The following is a 12,022-nucleotide window of genomic DNA, read 5'->3' on the forward strand; positions in this document are numbered from 1 at the left end:
TCAAACCTATAGCTAATCTAAATCAATAATAAAGACACTTTCCCCCATAAGCTACTAATTGAAGCTTCTGTATAATAAATGAGGTATAATTGCATCTACATTATCATAAAAAATCATGACCATAGATGCATCTCCATCTTTTCAAAATCTAGAGCAATTTAGCAAATAAAATTCAAGTAGAAATGGATTGGAGATGAAGTTACATACCTTGGAACACCTAGAGTATGAGATTCCTCAAACATTTGAAGCCACTAAGAACTTGGTGACAAAAATAGCCGCCACCAAGCAAACAGAGCTCCTCTCTGTTGTGTACTCGGGCTTAGGGAAGGAGAGGGTAACTTTTATATAGTCGAGACATCACTGTCGGCTCATATAACAAGCTGGCAGTGATGCTCTGCTATCACTGCCGGTCGATGGATTAAACAGATAGTGAAAATGGAGCAGGGCATCACTGCCGGCTCAAGCCAACAGCCGACAGTGATGCCCTTATCACTGCCGGTTCATAAGCCACGATGACTGTATTTTTCCCGCGCAGCTTATGAACCGGCAGTGATTCTCCATCACTGCCGGCCCATTAAGAACCGACAATTATAGACCGATATATATAGAGGTTTATGTAGTAGAGAACTGATTAACGGACAACAGCAAAAAGGTAGCTAGTGCCTAGTGGCACTCAATACTAATTCGTGATATTATTCATGGATGACACATGAAGTAGGAGAATATGGATGTATCATGTATGCAGCACAAGGCATGCGGTTGTTGAAGATGTCGGTTTGCAATAATAGCGTTTAAGGATATACAACCCGAGTGAGAGAAAATGATAAAATGTTGCTCAACTCCTTGTTAGATGGTTTAGTATGAAACATAGTATGGTATATTCATGACCATTACGCCTATATTTTCTCTATAGCCTTTTCTATGAATATATCAACATACTATTATGATTCTAAATTGACAGTTATTACAATCTAATCGAACTATATATTGTGAATCTTTTCCCAATAGCTTTTTCTTTGAATTTTTGCCAGTGTTTTCACATCATTTGTCACTAAGCTTACTGGTGACTACCTAAGTACCACCAAAGAAACCCTAATAGATAACCGACTATCATTGCTTGTTCATAACCTCCAACAGCGAAATAATCATTGAACCAGCACTCACCAACAGTGATATCCCTTATCACTACCGGCAAACTAGCAATGATGAGGATGCTATAACTACCAATTTCTGTAGTAGTGAAGGCTAATCAGGTCCATGTCCTGTTCTTCCTTACTTTTTGTAGCAACTCATGCTTATCGGGTTTGGTCTACAACAAGTATCTTCATTCTATAAGCTTCACCTGGCAAATGTACTATAACTGCCGCATGCACCAGCTTTCAACGTAGGGAAGTTGAGAACATTAACTGTTTCATTCCTGAATTTTTTTGCAAATTTGTATGATTCATATATATGATGAAATGAGAGTACGAGTGCCTTGTTTATTTTCACCTTTACAATATCGCTAGGCATGAGTGCATGACACGAGAGTTTCAATGCACTTTACAGTATCATGCATGCTAGACATTCAGTTTTTTATACATACCCAAGTGTAAGCAATATATAACCAACTTTCATTCAAACATATCTTCATAACTAGATCGCATCCACAGAACAATCAGATGGAGACTTCTTTTGTTCCTCGACAACTCTATGGTCATTCCTATAGACATACCTCCGTGCCCAATACAGGTAGACCATGAATAACACCAACTGAAGAACACAGACCAACCAATAATAGAACGAACCAAGCTTACTCATGTCCAGGTTTGCTCCTTCCAGCCACCCTTGTTTCCTTCCACCACGCCTCGTGACCCGATTCACCAACTCAATAAACAAAGTAACAAATCATTCTGACACTCCTAGTGTGCGTAAAAAAGGAGCTCCCAATGGACTTCATCCCAGTAAGTAGAAGCCTCAATGTAGAGAAGTCGAGAAGCCTGACAAAAGAAGTAACATCCATAACTCCAATAAAGAAGAATTGCAACCCAAGCCAGAAGACACACATTGAAATTCCAGTAGGTGAGACCATGAGGCCACTCCCGTTTGCCACTCGCTTCCTGTTTATCGCAACAAGGGCTGCAACCCCACAGGCCAACATGCCGCAAAAAAGCCAATGCCGATGCGTTCGCTGAGGGTGCGTGACACCACCGACAAAACCAGTATTTTTGTGCAGTAATGGGACGATAAATCTGTCATATATCATCATGATGACCAGCTGAAACACCATTGGAATGACAAAGAGTGTAGCTGGGGCCTGGGGATACGTTGATTGCACCAAGATTTATGTTCATGGTGTTGCCTTTCTGGACAGTGAAGGGGAGGATTATGGATGCAGGCATGTAGCCAAGTACAGAGGTGACGAAAATTGGAATCATACGGATAACAATATTGGTCTCCTCTACTTGGTGTACAGTGCAAAGAGACCAGTGTCCTCCTTTTCCATTATCTATTGGAAATTTGGAATCATATACGCTATTATATATTTTATTGAACATAACCAGCAGGACAGCTGCTGATTATATATTAAAAAGAGCAAAAGCCTAACGGACTAAGTACATAGGTAACAAGGAGGGTCCACCTTGAACCGGTAGACCCCCACTCCTGGAGAGCAAGAAAGAACAACATAGATTGTTCTTGTGACATGAAGCGCCCTAGATGGCACACCCTAGCAAAAACCCAGAGCTCAGCCCTCTCGAGGATGATGCTCGAAACCCCAACTGTCGATTTATCTACGCTCCAGAGGTGTGTCTATTTCTCTCCTTTGAAATCGCCCAAGAGACAAGCATTGTGAGCGTCCTCATTACCTTTGTTGCTAAGGGGATGCACTTTACCACTGAGGACAACCAGGTAACACCCGAGGAAGAAAGGAGCCAAGACTCAGGGAGGATGGCTGACTGCCTCAATTTTCGAGCCAACTTTCACCAAATCCTTGTGGCAAAGGGGCATTCCGCAAGCAAATGGAGGCAAGTCTCTTAGCGGTGCTTGCATAAGGTGCAGATAGAGTTGCAAGGACAATCCCTGTGAGTGAGATGATCTGCAGTCCAAAGTCTGTCTCGGACCACAAACTAGATGAAGAATTTACATTTCGGCGATGCTCAAGCCTTCGAGATGAGCTTTGTAAAATTCATGCAGATTGACCCTTTGAACATCAAGTAGTATAATATTTGAGAGTAAGCTGACCAATGTTTGGATGTGAACAAACTGTAATAATTTTGTTATTTGTATGACCTAAAGTCCTTTCGCATTGTCTCTGGTGATCTGATTCAATCCATCTGGGTTGCCAACATGTACCTTATATAAAAATAATAATTTTTTCATATTAGTAAGCTGAGAAGCAAAGAAAACTCAGTGTAATCTTTAGGCACAAGTTTTAAACAAATCATTTCATATAAAAAAAATCAGGTACTAAAACCTAGAAGTGTGTACATGGAACAATTAACCATAAAGTTCTTACCTACAAAATTCTTGTGATAGGGCTTCCAGTTAGCAATTGATTCCTGTAAAATGGGAATCCAGCAGCCTATATCACCAACCCAACAGCACAGTTACAGCACAGACGGCAAATCCGTTGTCGCATCCTCTATTGTTAGGATTTTAGCAGAAGCATCTCTAGGATTAACACATCAAGGCACAATATTTTTTAACGAGATTCGGCTATCTTGCCTACATCCTCGGTGTATAAATACAGACGTTCCTCCTCATATGATTTCTTTCCATCGATGCAATTACAACAGTGGTGTTCAATATTTATATGCTTAGAAATAGGAGTCCGGCTACAACTCTATTACTAGTATCATCTAATTACGTCTCAAGCCAATCTATAACTGACCCTTGTACACATATTCAACATAAATACAACAAACCCCACCTTAGCGAATATGCACACCACCGTGAGTCATCCATGTGCGAACCTCCATGTATGTAGATTTGAGTCATCCATCTCCGTTGCTCACCTTGAACAGCTTGACGAGGATGCCTCGCCGGTAGGAATGAATTCCACACATTTTGCAGCTCTCACCTCCAAAATTTCACCTTTCAGTTTGTACTAATGAGCTCCTGTCTTTTTAGCTATCATTACAGTATTACCATCATACATCACATTCATGGCCTTCTTATCTGGCATTGCCTAATACATTTAACATTCTTTATGTAGAATTCCATGCGAGATCAGATTCCTCCTAAGCCCCAGCACATGCCACATGCCCTCAAGTAGTACCTCTAGTCTATCATACATCTTCAGCTTGATATTTCCAACTCCCATAACATGGTAACCCAAATAATCTTCGAAGTGAGCAATACCAAAGTCACCTTCAAAGTATGAAGAGAACCACTCCTTAGATGTCGCATGATAGGAACTTGCAGAATCTAACAATCATGTTTCACCACAAGAATTTTCAATCAATAGTACGAGAAGATCACTGTTGCTCTCCGAGTCATATTTCTTGGAAACCTCAATATTTGCTACACCCTTCTTCAATTCCGGACAATCTTTCTTCACATGTCCCCAATCAGTGAATTTATAGCACTATGACCTCTTATTTTTCCTTTTCTTGTCAGTTTCCCTACCTCAATCACCCCTAACCTCAGCATCTCATAATGAACCCTCACTAGCATTATTCTTCCTCCTTTGTTCATAAGCAAACAACACCGCAAGAATATCATGCACTTTGATTGCCTCTTTGCCATACATCAATGTAGTGACCAAGTGGCAAGAAACACAAAGGAATAATCATCTTGTCTTCATCATCGACTTTCACCTCCACCTTCACAAGGTCAGCTACAACTTGATTGAAGGCGTTTATGTGCTCAGCAAGATCCAACCTCTCATGCATCTTCAACCCATACATATTGTACTTCAAGTACAGCTTCTGAGTCAATATTTTGGACATCGAATGCTCGACCAATTTATCACAAATTTTATTAGGTGATGACTCATCCATGATATGGTACATAATCTGATCATAGAGACACAACATGATATTTGTCGCCGCTTGTGCTTGCATCTCTTCCCACTTGTCATTATATGTTGTGGTTGGCTTCGTCACATGCAAAGCCTTCAAGATACACTGTTGTGCTAGTAGGTCCTTAACTCTAGTCTTTCAAAGCCCGAAGTTGCCAGTCACATCAAATCTAATCACCTCAAATTTGGATGCCATCGATGACATTTGTCTGCAGCAGTAGACCACCAAGTCCCTTTGCTCATGAGTACCTCACGTGTGATGAACACGCCTCCACACGTTTGTCCCCATGCCCCGCCAGTACACACCACTACTCAAATGTCGAACAATACGCACACCACCTCGTGCATCGCAATATTATCCAAAATTCATGTTCCATTTTTTCCTAATATTATCCAAAATTCCTATATCAATTTCTTTCATCTTGTCACCATTCTCAAAGCTTTGAAGTTCCCTATCTTTATTTCTCCATAATTCCTTCGCATACTAAAGATGGCCCAAGCTGCCCTGTCCCTTCTTCTATCTCCAGATTGAGAGGACATGTACAACGCCATTCACCTTCCCGACTCCATGACTGCTCATTGGAGCTCCAAAAACCGATGAATTTATTGTACACACGTCTTTTAATTGCCAAAATTGAGCATGTTGTTGTCCACATTCAATCCCCTCGTCAATTCCCTCATTATTTTCCTCTAATGGCCATTACTCCAGCTGCCAGTTACTCCTCGTCGCCTAGCCTCATCTTCTCGTGTAGTTAGGAGTTCAACACTACCTCAAATGCAAATCTTAACAATACCAAAGTTGTAGGTCTCGTCGAGAGCTTCAATTTGCACCTATGAAAGTCCACATTTGGCTAATGTATCTAAGAGTTATTGCCCCGAGATTAGTCCTGCGCAGATAAGGTGGAATTCAAACAGTTTATCTTGTGATGCAGTTTTGGAGATCTTTTCGAGTACTACAAGATAAAGTCAAACAACGTCCAATTTGGAGTTCGGACGGTGGAGAAATCGTCCTCCAACTAGAGCTGTTTGTTTCGTCTCCCACTGCATCAGTCTGTTTTGTCATCCACCTCCGTACTCTTTCTCTCCGCAATTCATGGCTAGCCGCTTCTTATTTCATCCCATTAATCGCCTTCTATATCAGAGCCAGAACCATTTCCAAATCCCAATCCCACCAGCCTATGCGAAATCAATGCTTTTGAATGCCAATTGAACACATATTTTGAAACTACCAGCCTCCATTTGCAGCAAAGCATCAAATTCACGATGGAAACTGACGTGGTGTTATTATTTTTTTCCCTAGCCATGGAGATCTCCTTTAGTTTCAGCTGCTCCACAGGCTTCACCACCCCATCCCCCTTCTCCGTCTCCTAGCTTTCTCTCTCCCCTCCCTCTCCCACACACGACCACCGTCCTTGCAGCAGCAGCATCCACCCAACATCGAGGCCCCTCCTCACCCTCGCCTGCTTCGACCCGCCATCGTCGCACCACCCCTGCTGGCCGGAGCCCTTACTGCCACCTCCGGCATTTGGAGCAACAAGGCCGTATCAAGCTCTACCATCGCTCATGGAGATCGATGTGTAGGTGAGAGGACTTGTGTGGAAGATAATAGCTCATGCTATGAACCAACCTACTTGTAGTTTGGTCCTACGCATCATGTCTCGATATGGATATAAAATACTAAGATAAATAGTATCATGTAGATCGTAGGTGTCATCAGTCAACCAGTCCTTTGTCGTTTCCCATACAAGGATCCAAATTGACCCTGTTCATCATGATTGATCTATTCTACCAGCATTTTGTGTGACCGATCATTAATTTTCACTAGGTTCTTCTCCATGCAAACTCATCTACAATCATGATATCCGCAATATCCAGTCCTATATATCCATTAGCATTTTTGGCCCCTATAAATTAAGATATTGTTTAACAATTGAATTCACATTAGCATACAATGACGTTTGGGCCCCATGTCATCGCATAGCAAATTATGGATTCAATATATTGAACAATATTTTAGCTTTTGGATCTCCTTTAACAGTCGATCTGGTAATCTTTTTATCATTGTATACGAACCCTAATTTCTATCGCTTCATTCTTCCCTGTACGAATTCCAATCATTTCAATTCAAATAGAAGTTATCATTTCAAATCTTGTTCAGCGAATTTTATTCAAATCCAAGCAGCACTCCTTGATCATCTAATCCCATGACATATCCAACCATAGCATTTTCTTATGATGTGATGCCTTTTTTTGATGCATTGTTCTTAGTTGTCTATATTTTCTCTTTTGTCGGTTGTTACTACGAGTAGATGACTATGTTCTGAAGTAGTACGAGGATCTCCAGGAGTAAGAATTAGAGATAACTGAGCAACATCAGGAAGGCAAGTGTCCATGCTCAATTTGCACCTAATTTAGGGTTTTATGTTAGTTGTTTATCCCTTTTTTTGCATGCCTGTCTAAATTGGAAACCAATGAATAGAGTTTACTAGCAATTGTTTGATTATCCTTGTTGCTATTGATCAAGTCATGGGAAACAAAGAGTAGATATGCTAATCGCTGTCATGGTTGGGTTATGAGTTAAACATGACTAATGTTTATGCAACATGAATTGAGTCTGGTGATCTTTTGTAGCAACATGATATAGGGATCCTAACAAGATGGTTGGTTTGAGGATGGTGCAAGAAGGCGCATGTGTTGTGCTACACGGTGGGAATGTGTCTGTACCTGCTGGGATCCTAAGGACTGGTTCTTGAAGCCTATAACCTGGCTAAATAGCGCAACCATGAGGCCTATATGTGTATGGCCTGGCCAATTAATTAGCCACCTCTCAGATTCTGTGGGCACCAATGGACGATTGAGTGGCATAAGAAGGGGCTTCTGCAATGATGGCATCATCTGTTAGCGGTGAAACCTCAATGGGTGCCTACGGATCAGCAGGAGCTTAGTAACAGACTTGTATTGATCTCCTAGTAGCACACCATAAGAAGTGTGCAAGTGCTTGATCAGCACGACAACATGGAGACTGTCACCTGATAAAGCGGGGGATGAAATCACGACTAGTGGATAAAGTGTGCAAACTCTACAGAGTATAAAATTGATCGATCAGTCATGCTCACGGTCAAGAGTGGCTTGAACTTTTTCTTGATTAGTTGTGATCAGGGTTCTAGTATGGATGCTCAGGTAGCCAGGTAATGGGATTGCATGGTGAGTTATGGTAGCTGGATATGGAATATCTGGTGAGTTTTGTTGTCGATTGGAATCTGATGAGTTATTCCTCTTGTTTAATTTGTGTCTTCACACTTAGTAAATAGGATACCTAATTTTTTGGAGTGATAGATTAAAGTTTCGTAGTGCGGTAAATCAGTGTCTAACCCTTTCTTGACTTCAGCCCTATGTCATGCTTTCCTACACTTGCAGAGTATGATACGTACTCACACTTGCTATTTTCAATAATAAATGATGCTTAGTTGGAGAAGACTATAAGAAGATCAAGGAAGCTGGAGACCATTGATTAGAGACGAAGCGTCCTAGGTCGCGTTGCCCCCAGTCGATTACCTGTGGTGTGCCTAGAAGATCTATAGGAGACCTCTTATGTTCTTCCGCTTGTGTATTGTAAACTCCGGTATATATTTCAATAACGTTATTTTTCTTCAATATAGAACTGTATATCACTGATATATCACCGCATGTATGATGAAACTGATTGTGGCAAACATATGGAATGCACTTGGTTATTCTTTTGAAAAACTGGGTGTGACAAGTGCTATTAGAGCTAGGTACAACATATGTATGCCCTCTTGGCCAACAAGTACTCCAGTTTCTAGAAGCTAGTGGATAGAGCGTTCATCATGGAGAAGAAGAGACAAAATCTGAGAGAAGAATGCAAGTTAAGCCTGCAAGGTCAATCTTCAGGCAGCAACACTCATCCCCGTTTCAGCCCCCCACTTACAGGTTCTATGTTCCGCCATGGAGGACCGAATCAGTAGCAGAGGCCACCGCAAAAAAATGCCCACTCAAGTTGTAGGTGCGTACAAGCCGCCAGTGCAACCAGTGCAACAGTAGCAACAACCCTAATTTTTAGCAACAACAACCAAATAACAACAACCAACCCCAACAGTAGAATTGTACTGGTCAAGGATCAGGCAACATCGGCCCGTGTTTTAGTTGTGGCAACTTCGGGCATCTCGCTAACAAGTATCCCAAGAAGTAGCAAGGTCAAGCACAGGCTTAGGGAAACAACCAGCAGCAGCCCTGGTAGAATGCTATGCATGGTTGAGTCAGTCATGTTGCCGTGGAAGAAATTCAGGATGCTCCTGACATAGTGTTGGGTATGTTTTCTGCAAAGTCTTACCCCGCTATAGTTTTGTTCGATTCTGGTGCTACGCATTCTTTTATATCATCAAAATTTGTGATCACATATAAATTGCCAAGAGCATTAATGAAAAATTATGTGCTAGTTAGTTCTCCTGGAGGAGAAAGGGAATCAAGGCATGTATGCCCTAAAGTAAGTATATGCATAAGAGGGGTAGACTTTCTTACAAATCTCATCATTCTAGAATCCAACGGAATTGATATCATACTGGGAATGGATTAGTTAACCAAGTACAATGGAATCATTGGATATGCTATGAAGAGAGTATAGTTGACACACAGATGGTATCAAGGTGGAGTTCCAAGCCACGATGAAGTTAGCTATCAACGCCAGTCTTAACAAGGCTAATGCAGTAAAAGATAGCAGAGTGGTCAGTGAATTTTCAGATGTCTTCCCAGAAGATTTGCCAGGTATGCCACCCAATCGTTATTAAGTTAGTACCCGGAACTGCTCCTATATATAGGAGACCATATAGAATGAATGTCAATCAGCTGGCTGAGCTTGAGGAGTAAATCCAAGAACTACTAGACAAAGGGTTCATCCACCTCAGTTCTTCATCCTGGGTAGCCCCAGTTATCTTTGTACCGAAGAAGGATGGAACACAAAGGATGTGTATAGACTATCGAACCCTTAATAAAGTCACTACCAAAAACAAATATCCTCTACCTCACATTGAAGATCTGTTTGACCAGTTGAAAGGAGCATGTGTGTTCTCCAAGATTGATCTTCGGTCTAGGTATCATCAACTAAAGATTCACGCCTCAGATATTCCAAAGACCACATTTTCTACTCGGTATGGTTTGTATGAGTCCACAGTAATGTCTTTTGGGTTAACAAATGCTCCAGTCTACTTTATGTATCTGATGAATAAGGTCTTTATGGAGTATTTGGACAAGTTTGTCATGGTATTTATTGACGACATCCTGGTTTTCTCCGAGAATGAGGAAGAGCACGAGGAACACCTAAGGTTGGTTTTGTAGAAGCTCAAAGAGAACCAGCTGTATGCAAAGTTGAGAAAGTGTAAGTTCTGGTTGAAGGAAGTTTTCTTCCTATGTCACATTATATTAGCAAGAGGTGTGTCTATGGACTCATCCAAAGTGAGGGAGGTTCTGTACTAGAAACCACCGCAGAATGTTTCGAAGATCCGTAGTTTTTTGGGTCTAGCGGGATATTACTATAGGTTTATAGAAGGTTTCTTCAAAATAGCAAAGCCAATGACAAAACTGCTGGAGAAAGGAGCAGAGTTCAAGTGGACAGCCGCTCGAGAAGCTAGTTTCAATGAGTTAAAGAAAAGATAACCTCAGCTCTAGTACTAATTATGTTTGACACCCAGAAATCGTTCATAGTGTAATGTGATGCATCTTGTCAAGGTTTGAATTAGTCGATGTGGTTCATGCACTCGAGATTTGGAGACACTATCTGATAGGTCAAAGGTGTAAAATCTATTAAGATCATAAGAGCCTAAAGTATATCTTCACTCAACCAGATCTTAATCTCAGACAACGCAGATGTTTAGAGCTCATCAAAGATTATAATTTGGGAATCAACTATCACCGAGGAAAGGCAAATGTAGTGGTTGATGTCGTGAGTAGAAAATCTCATGTCAACGCTATAACTCTCCAAGAGATGAGTCCCGAGTTATGCAAGGAATTTGAGAAGTTGAATTTGGGAATGGTGTGTAGCACTGAGATAGTTGTAATGGAAATAGACTCAACACTTGAACAAGATATAAGGAAGAATCAGCTAGAGGATGAAAAGATCTTGAAATTAAGCAGCTTATCAAAGTTGGCAAAGCCTCAAATTTCACTGAAGATGAGCAAGGCACAATGTGGTATAAGCACAGAATATGTGCTCCGAAAGTGAAGGCTATTCGGGATACAATTTTATGAGAAGCCCATGATTCATCATATTCTACTCACCCAGGGAGTACCAATATGTACCATGATCTTAAAGATCAGTATTGGTGGTACGGCATGAAACACGCAGTGGCAGAACACGTGGCTTTGTTTGATATTTGTCAGCGAGTCAAAACCGAGCATCAGAGACTAGCAAGGCTGCTATAGCCATTGAAAGTACCTGAGTGGAAGTGGGAAGAAATTAGCATAGATTTCATAGTGGGTCTATCTCTAACACAGTCAGGATATGATTCCATATGGGTCATAGTCGATCGGTTGACGAAAGTAGCTCATTTTATTCCAGTCAAAGAAACCTATAAATGTTTGAGACTAGCTGAGTTGTATATTTCTAAGATTGTGTCTGCATGAAGTACTCAAGATAATTATATCTGATCATGAGTAGTCAGTTTACTTCACGGTTCTGGCAACACTTACATGAGTCTTTGGATACAAGGTTGAATTTTAGCTCACCGTATCATTCGCAAACTGATAGACAAACAGAAAGAGTAAATCATATTCTTGAAGACATGTTAAGAGCGTGTGCTTTGAAGAACAATAACAGTTGGGACAAGAATCTGCCGTATGCGGAGTTATCGTATAATAACATTTATCAAGCTAACCTCAAGATGTCTCCTTTTGAAGCCTTATATGGAAGAAAGTGTAGAACCCCATTTTTCTAGAACCAGACCAGGGAAAGTAAAGTTTTTGGACCAGGAATTCTGAGAGAAGTAGAAAGACTAGTACAAGAGATTA

The 12,022-nt window shown here is 41.0% G+C and overlaps 1 pseudogene; it reads right to left on the bottom strand.

Moving 5' to 3' along the window:
- Positions 1–1,635: 1,635 nt before the first annotated feature.
- LOC133900208 (protein NRT1/ PTR FAMILY 4.6-like) lies at positions 1,636–4,931 on the bottom strand (annotated as a pseudogene).
- Between the last annotated feature and the right edge of the window lie 7,091 nt (positions 4,932–12,022).

The sequence above is a fragment of the Phragmites australis genome, chromosome 19 (assembly GCF_958298935.1).
Source record: "Phragmites australis chromosome 19, lpPhrAust1.1, whole genome shotgun sequence".
Taxonomy (NCBI): domain Eukaryota; kingdom Viridiplantae; phylum Streptophyta; class Magnoliopsida; order Poales; family Poaceae; genus Phragmites; species Phragmites australis.